A 13,794-nucleotide genomic window follows, 5' to 3' on the forward strand; every position below is an offset into this window, starting at 1 on the left:
CAAAATTACTTGTGACTGGCTACTTATTGGAATGGACCTATGTTGATCAGGAACATATACTTGTGACTGGCTACTTATTGGATGGACCATATGTTGATCAGGCACAAATACTTGTGACTGGCTACTTATTGGATGGGACATATGTTGATCAGGCAGAAATACTTGTGACTGGCTACTTATTGGATGGACCTATGTTGATCAGGCACAAATACTTGTGACTGGCTACTTATTGGATGGACATATGTTGATCAGGAACATATACTTGTGACTGGCTACTTATTGGATGGACCTATGTTGATCAGGCACAAATACTTGTGACTGGCTACTTATTGGATGGACATATGTTGATCAGGAACATATACTTGTGACTGGCTACTTATTGGATGGACCTATGTTGATCAGGAACAAATACTTGTGACTGGCTACTTATTGGATGGACCTATGTTGATCAGGAACATATACTTGTGACTGGCTACTTATTGGATGGGACATATGTTGATCAAACACAAATACTTGTGACTGGCTACTTATTGGATGGACCTATGTTGATCAGGCACAAATACTTGTGACTGGCTACTTATTGGATGGGACATATGTTGATCAGGCACAAATACTTGTGACTGGCTACTTATTGGATGGACATATGTTGATCAGGAACAAATACTTGTGACTGGCTACTTATTGGATGGACCTATGTTGATCAGGCACAAATACTTGTGACTGGCTACTTATTGGATGGACCTATGTTGATCAGGAACATATACTTGTGACTGGCTACTTATTGGATGGACCTATGTTGATCAGGCACAAATACTTGTGACTGGCTACTTATTGGATGGACCTATGTTGATCAGGAACATATACTTGTGACTGGCTACTTATTGGATGGACATATGTTGATCAGGCACAAATACTTGTGACTGGCTACTTATTGGATGGACCTATGTTGATCAGGCACAAATACTTGTGACTGGCTACTTATTGGATGGACATATGTTGATCAGGCACAAATACTTGTGACTGGCTACTTATTGGATGGACATATGTTGATCAGGAACAAATACTTGTGACTGGCTACTTATTGGATGGACCTATGTTGATCAGGCACAAATACTTGTGACTGGCTACTTATTGGATGGACCTATGTTGATCAGGAACATATACTTTGTGACTAGGCTACTTATTGGATGGACATATGTTGATCAGGCACAAATACTTGTGACTGGCTACTTATTGGATGGACCTATGTTGATCAGGAACATATACTTGTGACTGGCTACTTATTGGATGGACCTATGTTGATCAGGCACAAATACTTGTGACTGGCTACTTATTGGATGGACATATGTTGATCAGGCACAAATACTTGTGACTGGCTACTTATTGGATGGACCTATGTTGATCAGGCACAAATACTTGTGACTGGCTACTTATTGGATGGACATATGTTGATCAGGCACAAACACTTGTGACTGGCTACTTATTGGATGGACATATGTTGATCAGGAACATATACTTGTGACTAGCTACTTATTGGATGGACATATGTTGATCAGGCACAAATACTTGTGACTGGCTACTTATTGGATGGACCTATGTTGATCAGGAACATATACTTGTGACTGGCTACTTATTGGATGGACATATGTTGATCAGGCACAAATACTTGTGACTGGCTACTTATTGGATGGACATATGTTGATCAGGCACAAATACTTGTGACTGGCTACTTATTGGATGGACCTATGTTGATCAGGCACAAATACTTGTGACTGGCTACTTATTGGATGGACATATGTTGATCAGGAACATATACTTGTGACTGGCTACTTATTGGATGGACCTATGTTGATCAGGCACAAATACTTGTGACTGGCTACTTATTGGATGGACATATGTTGATCAGGAACATATACTTGTGACTGGCTACTTATTGGATGGACCTATGTTGATCAGGAACAAATACTTGTGACTGGCTACTTATTGGATGGACCTATGTTGATCAGGAACATATACTTGTGACTGGCTACTTATTGGATGGACATATGTTGATCAAACACAAATACTTGTGACTGGCTACTTATTGGATGGACCTATGTTGATCAGGCACAAATACTTGTGACTGGCTACTTATTGGATGGACATATGTTGATCAGGCACAAATACTTGTGACTGGCTACTTATTGGATGGACATATGTTGATCAGGAACATATACTTGTGACTGGCTACTTATTGGATGGACATATGTTGATCAGGAACATATACTTGTGACTGGCTACTTATTGGATGGACCTATGTTGATCAGGAACATATACTTGTGACTGGCTACTTATTGGATGGACCTATGTTGATCAGGCACAAATACTTGTGACTGGCTACTTATTGGATGGACATATGTTGATCAGGAACAAATACTTGTGACTGGCTACTTATTGGATGGACCTATGTTGATCAGGCACAAATACTTGTGACTGGCTACTTATTGGATGGACCTATGTTGATCAGGAACATGTACTTGTGACTGGCTACTTATTGGATGGACCTATGTTGATCAGGCACAAATACTTGTGACTGGCTACTTATTGGATGGACCTATGTTGATCAGGAACATATACTTGTGACTGGCTACTTATTGGATGGACATATGTTGATCAGGCACAAATACTTGTGACTGGCTACTTATTGGATGGACATATGTTGATCAGGCACAAATACTTGTGACTGGCTACTTATTGGATGGACATATGTTGATCAGGCACAAATACTTGTGACTGGCTACTTATTGGATGGACATATGTTGATCAGGAACATATACTTGTGACTGGCTACTTATTGGATGGACCTATGTTGATGAGGCACAAATACTTGTGACTGGCTACTTATTGGATGGACATATGTTGATCAGGAACATATACTTGTGACTGGCTACTTATTGGATGGACATATGTTGATCAGGCACAAATACTTGTGACTGGCTACTTATTGGATGGACATATGTTGATCAGGCACAAATACTTGTGACTGGCTACTTATTGGATGGACATATGTTGATCAGGAACATATACTTGTGACTGGCTACTTATTGGATGGACCTATGTTGATGAGGCACAAATACTTGTGACTGGCTACTTATTGGATGGACATATGTTGATCAGGCACAAATACTTGTGACTGGCTACTTATTGGATGGACATATGTTGATCAGGAACATATACTTGTGACTGGCTACTTATTGGATGGACATATGTTGATCAGGAACATATACTTGTGACTGGCTACTTATTGGATGGACCTATGTTGATCAGGAACATATACTTGTGACTGGCTACTTATTGGATGGACCTATGTTGATCAGGCACAAATACTTGTGACTGGCTACTTATTGGATGGACATATGTTGATCAGGAACAAATACTTGTGACTGGCTACTTATTGGATGGACCTATGTTGATCAGGCACAAATACTTGTGACTGGCTACTTATTGGATGGACCTATGTTGATCAGGAACATGTACTTGTGACTGGCTACTTATTGGATGGACCTATGTTGATCAGGCACAAATACTTGTGACTGGCTACTTATTGGATGGACCTATGTTGATCAGGAACATATACTTGTGACTGGCTACTTATTGGATGGACATATGTTGATCAGGCACAAATACTTGTGACTGGCTACTTATTGGATGGACATATGTTGATCAGGCACAAATACTTGTGACTGGCTACTTATTGGATGGACATATGTTGATCAGGCACAAATACTTGTGACTGGCTACTTATTGGATGGACATATGTTGATCAGGAACATATACTTGTGACTGGCTACTTATTGGATGGACCTATGTTGATGAGGCACAAATACTTGTGACTGGCTACTTATTGGATGGACCTATGTTGATCAGGAACATATACTTGTGACTAGCTACTTATTGGATGGACATATGTTGATCAGGCACAAATACTTGTGACTGGCTACTTATTGGATGGACCTATGTTGATCAGGAACATATACTTGTGACTGGCTACTTATTGGATGGACCTATGTTGATCAGGCACAAATACTTGTGACTGGCTACTTATTGGATGGACATATGTTGATCAGGCACAAATACTTGTGACTGGCTACTTATTGGATGGACCTATGTTGATCAGGCACAAATACTTGTGACTGGCTACTTATTGGATGGACATATGTTGATCAGGCACAAACACTTGTGACTGGCTACTTATTGGATGGACATATGTTGATCAGGAACATATACTTGTGACTAGCTACTTATTGGATGGACATATGTTGATCAGGCACAAATACTTGTGACTGGCTACTTATTGGATGGACCTATGTTGATCAGGAACATATACTTGTGACTGGCTACTTATTGGATGGACCTATGTTGATCAGGCACAAATACTTGTGACTGGCTACTTATTGGATGGACATATGTTGATCAGGCACAAATACTTGTGACTGGCTACTTATTGGATGGACCTATGTTGATCAGGCACAAATACTTGTGACTGGCTACTTATTGGATGGACATATGTTGATCAGGAACATATACTTGTGACTGGCTACTTATTGGATGGACCTATGTTGATCAGGCACAAATACTTGTGACTGGCTACTTATTGGATGGACATATGTTGATCAGGAACATATACTTGTGACTGGCTACTTATTGGATGGACCTATGTTGATCAGGAACATATACTTGTGACTGGCTACTTATTGGATGGACCTATGTTGATCAGGAACATATACTTGTGACTGGCTACTTATTGGATGGACATATGTTGATCAAACACAAATACTTGTGACTGGCTACTTATTGGATGGACATATGTTGATCAGGCACAAATACTTGTGACTGGCTACTTATTGGATGGACCTATGTTGATCAGGCACAAATACTTGTGACTGGCTACTTATTGGATGGACATATGTTGATCAGGCACAAACACTTGTGACTGGCTACTTATTGGATGGACATATGTTGATCAGGAACATATACTTGTGACTAGCTACTTATTGGATGGACATATGTTGATCAGGCACAAATACTTGTGACTGGCTACTTATTGGATGGACCTATGTTGATCAGGAACATATACTTGTGACTGGCTACTTATTGGATGGACATATGTTGATCAGGCACAAATACTTGTGACTGGCTACTTATTGGATGGACATATGTTGATCAGGCACAAATACTTGTGACTGGCTACTTATTGGATGGACCTATGTTGATCAGGCACAAATACTTGTGACTGGCTACTTATTGGATGGACATATGTTGATCAGGAACATATACTTGTGACTGGCTACTTATTGGATGGACCTATGTTGATCAGGCACAAATACTTGTGACTGGCTACTTATTGGATGGACATATGTTGATCAGGAACATATACTTGTGACTGGCTACTTATTGGATGGACCTATGTTGATCAGGAACAAATACTTGTGACTGGCTACTTATTGGATGGACCTATGTTGATCAGGAACATATACTTGTGACTGGCTACTTATTGGATGGACATATGTTGATCAAACACAAATACTTGTGACTGGCTACTTATTGGATGGACCTATGTTGATCAGGCACAAATACTTGTGACTGGCTACTTATTGGATGGACATATGTTGATCAGGCACAAATACTTGTGACTGGCTACTTATTGGATGGACATATGTTGATCAGGAACATATACTTGTGACTGGCTACTTATTGGATGGACATATGTTGATCAGGAACATATACTTGTGACTGGCTACTTATTGGATGGACCTATGTTGATCAGGAACATATACTTGTGACTGGCTACTTATTGGATGGACATATGTTGATCAGGCACAAATACTTGTGACTGGCTACTTATTGGATGGACATATGTTGATCAGGAACAAATACTTGTGACTGGCTACTTATTGGATGGACCTATGTTGATCAGGCACAAATACTTGTGACTGGCTACTTATTGGATGGACCTATGTTGATCAGGAACATGTACTTGTGACTGGCTACTTATTGGATGGACCTATGTTGATCAGGCACAAATACTTGTGACTGGCTACTTATTGGATGGACCTATGTTGATCAGGAACATATACTTGTGACTGGCTACTTATTGGATGGACATATGTTGATCAGGCACAAATACTTGTGACTGGCTACTTATTGGATGGACATATGTTGATCAGGCACAAATACTTGTGACTGGCTACTTATTGGATGGACATATGTTGATCAGGCACAAATACTTGTGACTGGCTACTTATTGGATGGACATATGTTGATCAGGAACATATACTTGTGACTGGCTACTTATTGGATGGACCTATGTTGATGAGGCACAAATACTTGTGACTGGCTACTTATTGGATGGACCTATGTTGATCAGGAACATATACTTGTGACTAGCTACTTATTGGATGGACATATGTTGATCAGGCACAAATACTTGTGACTGGCTACTTATTGGATGGACCTATGTTGATCAGGAACATATACTTGTGACTGGCTACTTATTGGATGGACCTATGTTGATCAGGCACAAATACTTGTGACTGGCTACTTATTGGATGGACATATGTTGATCAGGCACAAATACTTGTGACTGGCTACTTATTGGATGGACCTATGTTGATCAGGCACAAATACTTGTGACTGGCTACTTATTGGATGGACATATGTTGATCAGGCACAAACACTTGTGACTGGCTACTTATTGGATGGACATATGTTGATCAGGAACATATACTTGTGACTAGCTACTTATTGGATGGACATATGTTGATCAGGCACAAATACTTGTGACTGGCTACTTATTGGATGGACCTATGTTGATCAGGAACATATACTTGTGACTGGCTACTTATTGGATGGACATATGTTGATCAGGCACAAATACTTGTGACTGGCTACTTATTGGATGGACATATGTTGATCAGGCACAAATACTTGTGACTGGCTACTTATTGGATGGACCTATGTTGATCAGGCACAAATACTTGTGACTGGCTACTTATTGGATGGACATATGTTGATCAGGAACATATACTTGTGACTGGCTACTTATTGGATGGACCTATGTTGATCAGGCACAAATACTTGTGACTGGCTACTTATTGGATGGACATATGTTGATCAGGAACATATACTTGTGACTGGCTACTTATTGGATGGACCTATGTTGATCAGGAACATATACTTGTGACTGGCTACTTATTGGATGGACCTATGTTGATCAGGAACATATACTTGTGACTGGCTACTTATTGGATGGACATATGTTGATCAAACACAAATACTTGTGACTGGCTACTTATTGGATGGACCTATGTTGATCAGGCACAAATACTTGTGACTGGCTACTTATTGGATGGACATATGTTGATCAGGAACATATACTTGTGACTGGCTACTTATTGGATGGACATATGTTGATCAGGAACATATACTTGTGACTGGCTACTTATTGGATGGACCTATGTTGATCAGGAACATATACTTGTGACTAGCTACTTATTGGATGGACCTATGTTGATCAGGAACATATACTTGTGACTGGCTACTTATTGGATGGACCTATGTTGATCAGGAACATATACTTGTGACTGGCTACTTATTGGATGGACATATGTTGATCAGGCACATATACTTGTGACTGGCTACTTATTGGATGGACCTATGTTGATCAGGAACATATACTTGTGACTAGCTACTTATTGGATGGACATATGTTGATCAGGAACATATACTTGTGACTGGCTACTTATTGGATGGACCTATGTTGATCAGGAACATATACTTGTGACTGGCTACTTATTGGATGGACCTATGTTGATCAGGAACATATACTTGTGACTGGCTACTTATTGGATGGACATATGTTGATCAGGCACAAATACTTGTGACTGGCTACTTATTGGATGGACATATGTTGATCAGGCACAAATACTTGTGACTGGCTACTTATTGGATGGACATATGTTGATCAGGCACATATACTTGTGACTGGCTACTTATTGGATGGACATATGTTGATCAGGCACAAATACTTGTGACTGGCTACTTATTGGATGGACATATGTTGATCAGGCACAAATACTTGTGACTGGCTACTTATTGGATGGACCTATGTTGATCAGGAACATATACTTGTGACTGGCTACTTATTGGATGGACCTATGTTGATCAGGCACAAATACTTGTGACTGGCTACTTATGGTATGGACATATGTTGATCAGGCACAAATACTTGTGACTGGCTACTTATTGGATGGACATATGTTGATCAGGAACATATACTTGTGACTGGCTACTTATTGGATGGACCTATGTTGATCAGGAACATATACTTGTGACTGGCTACTTATTGGATGGACCTATGTTGATCAGGCACAAATACTTGTGACTGGCTACTTATTGGATGGACATATGTTGATCAGGAACAAATACTTGTGACTGGCTACTTATTGGATGGACCTATGTTGATCAGGCACAAATACTTGTGACTGGCTACTTATTGGATGGACCTATGTTGATCAGGAACATGTACTTGTGACTGGCTACTTATTGGATGGACCTATGTTGATCAGGCACAAATACTTGTGACTGGCTACTTATTGGATGGACCTATGTTGATCAGGAACATATACTTGTGACTGGCTACTTATTGGATGGACATATGTTGATCAGGCACAAATACTTGTGACTGGCTACTTATTGGATGGACATATGTTGATCAGGCACAAATACTTGTGACTGGCTACTTATTGGATGGACCTATGTTGATCAGGCACAAATACTTGTGACTGGCTACTTATTGGATGGACATATGTTGATCAGGAACATATACTTGTGACTGGCTACTTATTGGATGGACCTATGTTGATGAGGCACAAATACTTGTGACTGGCTACTTATTGGATGGACCTATGTTGATCAGGAACATATACTTGTGACTGGCTACTTATTGGATGGACCTATGTTGATCAGGCACAAATACTTGTGACTGGCTACTTATTGGATGGACATATGTTGATCAGGCACAAATACTTGTGACTGGCTACTTATTGGATGGACATATGTTGATCAGGAACATATACTTGTGACTGGCTACTTATTGGATGGACATATGTTGATCAGGAACATATACTTGTGACTGGCTACTTATTGGATGGACCTATGTTGTTCAGGAACATATACTTGTGACTGGCTACTTATTGGATGGACCTATGTTGATCAGGCACAAATACTTGTGACTGGCTACTTATTGGATGGACATATGTTGATCAGGAACAAATACTTGTGACTGGCTACTTATTGGATGGACCTATGTTGATCAGGCACAAATACTTGTGACTGGCTACTTATTGGATGGACCTATGTTGATCAGGAACATGTACTTGTGACTGGCTACTTATTGGATGGACCTATGTTGATCAGGCACAAATACTTGTGACTGGCTACTTATTGGATGGACCTATGTTGATCAGGAACATATACTTGTGACTGGATACTTATTGGATGGACATATGTTGATCAGGCACAAATACTTGTGACTGGCTACTTATTGGATGGACATATGTTGATCAGGCACAAATACTTGTGACTGGCTACTTATTGGATGGACATATGTTGATCAGGCACAAATACTTGTGACTGGCTACTTATTGGATGGACATATGTTGATCAGGAACATATACTTGTGACTGGCTACTTATTGGATGGACCTATGTTGATGAGGCACAAATACTTGTGACTGGCTACTTATTGGATGGACCTATGTTGATCAGGAACATATACTTGTGACTAGCTACTTATTGGATGGACATATGTTGATCAGGCACAAATACTTGTGACTGGCTACTTATTGGATGGACCTATGTTGATCAGGAACATATACTTGTGACTGGCTACTTATTGGATGGACCTATGTTGATCAGGCACAAATACTTGTGACTGGCTACTTATTGGATGGACATATGTTGATCAGGCACAAATACTTGTGACTGGCTACTTATTGGATGGACCTATGTTGATCAGGCACAAATACTTGTGACTGGCTACTTATTGGATGGACATATGTTGATCAGGCACAAACACTTGTGACTGTCTACTTATTGGATGGACATATGTTGATCAGGAACATATACTTGTGACTAGCTACTTATTGGATGGACATATGTTGATCAGGCACAAATACTTGTGACTGGCTACTTATTGGATGGACCTATGTTGATCAGGAACATATACTTGTGACTGGCTACTTATTGGATGGACATATGTTGATCAGGCACAAATACTTGTGACTGGCTACTTATTGGATGGACATATGTTGATCAGGCACAAATACTTGTGACTGGCTACTTATTGGATGGACCTATGTTGATCAGGCACAAATACTTGTGACTGGCTACTTATTGGATGGACATATGTTGATCAGGAACATATACTTGTGACTGGCTACTTATTGGATGGACCTATGTTGATCAGGCACAAATACTTGTGACTGGCTACTTATTGGATGGACATATGTTGATCAGGAACATATACTTGTGACTGGCTACTTATTGGATGGACCTATGTTGATCAGGAACATATACTTGTGACTGGCTACTTATTGGATGGACCTATGTTGATCAGGAACATATACTTGTGACTGGCTACTTATTGGATGGACATATGTTGATCAAACACGAATACTTGTGACTGGCTACTTATTGGATGGACCTATGTTGATCAGGCACAAATACTTGTGACTGGCTACTTATTGGATGGACATATGTTGATCAGGAACATATACTTGTGACTGGCTACTTATTGGATGGACATATGTTGATCAGGAACATATACTTGTGACTGGCTACTTATTGGATGGACCTATGTTGATCAGGAACATATACTTGTGACTAGCTACTTATTGGATGGACCTATGTTGATCAGGAACATATACTTGTGACTGGCTACTTATTGGATGGACCTATGTTGATCAGGAACATATACTTGTGACTGGCTACTTATTGGATGGACATATGTTGATCAGGCACATATACTTGTGACTGGCTACTTATTGGATGGACCTATGTTGATCAGGAACATATACTTGTGACTAGCTACTTATTGGATGGACATATGTTGATCAGGAACATATACTTGTGACTGGCTACTTATTGGATGGACCTATGTTGATCAGGAACATATACTTGTGACTGGCTACTTATTGGATGGACCTATGTTGATCAGGAACATATACTTGTGACTGGCTACTTATTGGATGGACATATGTTGATCAGGCACAAATACTTGTGACTGGCTACTTATTGGATGGACATATGTTGATCAGGCACAAATACTTGTGACTGGCTACTTATTGGATGGACATATGTTGATCAGGCACATATACTTGTGACTGGCTACTTATTGGATGGACATATGTTGATCAGGCACAAATACTTGTGACTGGCTACTTATTGGATGGACATATGTTGATCAGGCACAAATACTTGTGACTGGCTACTTATTGGATGGACCTATGTTGATCAGGAACATATACTTGTGACTGGCTACTTATTGGATGGACCTATGTTGATCAGGCACAAATACTTGTGACTGGCTACTTATTGGATGGACATATGTTGATCAGGCACAAATACTTGTGACTGGCTACTTATTGGATGGACATATGTTGATCAGGAACATATACTTGTGACTGGCTACTTATTGGATGGACCTATGTTGATCAGGAACATATACTTGTGACTGGCTACTTATTGGATGGACCTATGTTGATCAGGCACAAATACTTGTGACTGGCTACTTATTGGATGGACATATGTTGATCAGGAACAAATACTTGTGACTGGCTACTTATTGGATGGACCTATGTTGATCAGGCACAAATACTTGTGACTGGCTACTTATTGGATGGACCTATGTTGATCAGGAACATGTACTTGTGACTGGCTACTTATTGGATGGACCTATGTTGATCAGGCACAAATACTTGTGACTGGCTACTTATTGGATGGACCTATGTTGATCAGGAACATATACTTGTGACTGGCTACTTATTGGATGGACATATGTTGATCAGGCACAAATACTTGTGACTGGCTACTTATTGGATGGACATATGTTGATCAGGCACAAATACTTGTGACTGGCTACTTATTGGATGGACCTATGTTGATCAGGCACAAATACTTGTGACTGGCTACTTATTGGATGGACATATGTTGATCAGGAACATATACTTGTGACTGGCTACTTATTGGATGGACCTATGTTGATGAGGCACAAATACTTGTGACTGGCTACTTATTGGATGGACCTATGTTGATCAGGAACATATACTTGTGACTAGCTACTTATTGGATGGACATATGTTGATCAGGCACAAATACTTGTGACTGGCTACTTATTGGATGGACCTATGTTGATCAGGAACATATACTTGTGACTGGCTACTTATTGGATGGACCTATGTTGATCAGGCACAAATACTTGTGACTGGCTACTTATTGGATGGACATATGTTGATCAGGCACAAACACTTGTGACTGGCTACTTATTGGATGGACATATGTTGATCAGGAACATATACTTGTGACTAACTACTTATTGGATGGACATATGTTGATCAGGCACAAATACTTGTGACTGGCTACTTATTGGATGGACCTATGTTGATCAGGAACATATACTTGTGACTGGCTACTTATTGGATGGACATATGTTGATCAGGCACAAATACTTGTGACTGGCTACTTATTGGATGGACATATGTTGATCAGGCACAAATACTTGTGACTGGCTACTTATTGGATGGACCTATGTTGATCAGGCACAAATACTTGTGACTGGCTACTTATTGGATGGACCTATGTTGATCAGGAACATATACTTGTGACTGGCTACTTATTGGATGGACCTATGTTGATCAGGCACAAATACTTGTGACTGGCTACTTATTGGATGGACATATGTTGATCAGGAACATATACTTGTGACTGGCTACTTATTGGATGGACCTATGTTGATCAGGAACATATACTTGTGACTGGCTACTTATTGGATGGACCTATGTTGATCAGGAACATATACTTGTGACTGGCTACTTATTGGATGGACATATGTTGATCAAACACAAATACTTGTGACTGGCTACTTATTGGATGGACCTATGTTGATCAGGCACAAATACTTGTGACTGGCTACTTATTGGATGGACATATGTTGATCAGGAACATATACTTGTGACTGGCTACTTATTGGATGGACCTATGTTGATCAGGCACAAATACTTGTGACTGGCTACTTATTGGATGGACCTATGTTGATCAGGCACAAATACTTGTGACTGGCTACTTATTGGATGGACCTATGTTGATCAGGCACAAATACTTGTGACTGGCTACTTATTGGATGGACATATGTTGATCAGGCACAAATACTTGTGACTGGCTACTTATTGGATGGACATATGTTGATCAGGAACATATACTTGTGACTGGCTACTTATTGGATGGACATATGTTGATCAGGAACATATACTTGTGACTGGCTACTTATTGGATGGACATATGTTGATCAGGCACAAATACTTGTGACTGGCTACTTATTGGATGGACCTATGTTGATCAGGCACAAATACTTGTGACTGGCTACTTATTGGATGGACATATGTTGATCAGGAACATATACTTGTGACTGGCTACTTATTGGATGGACATGTGTTGATCAGGAACAAATACTTGTGACTGGCTACTTATTGGATGGACC

The sequence above is a fragment of the Haliotis asinina genome, unplaced genomic scaffold, assembly GCF_037392515.1.
Source record: "Haliotis asinina isolate JCU_RB_2024 unplaced genomic scaffold, JCU_Hal_asi_v2 scaffold_47, whole genome shotgun sequence".
NCBI classification, from domain to species: Eukaryota; Metazoa; Mollusca; class Gastropoda; order Lepetellida; family Haliotidae; genus Haliotis; species Haliotis asinina.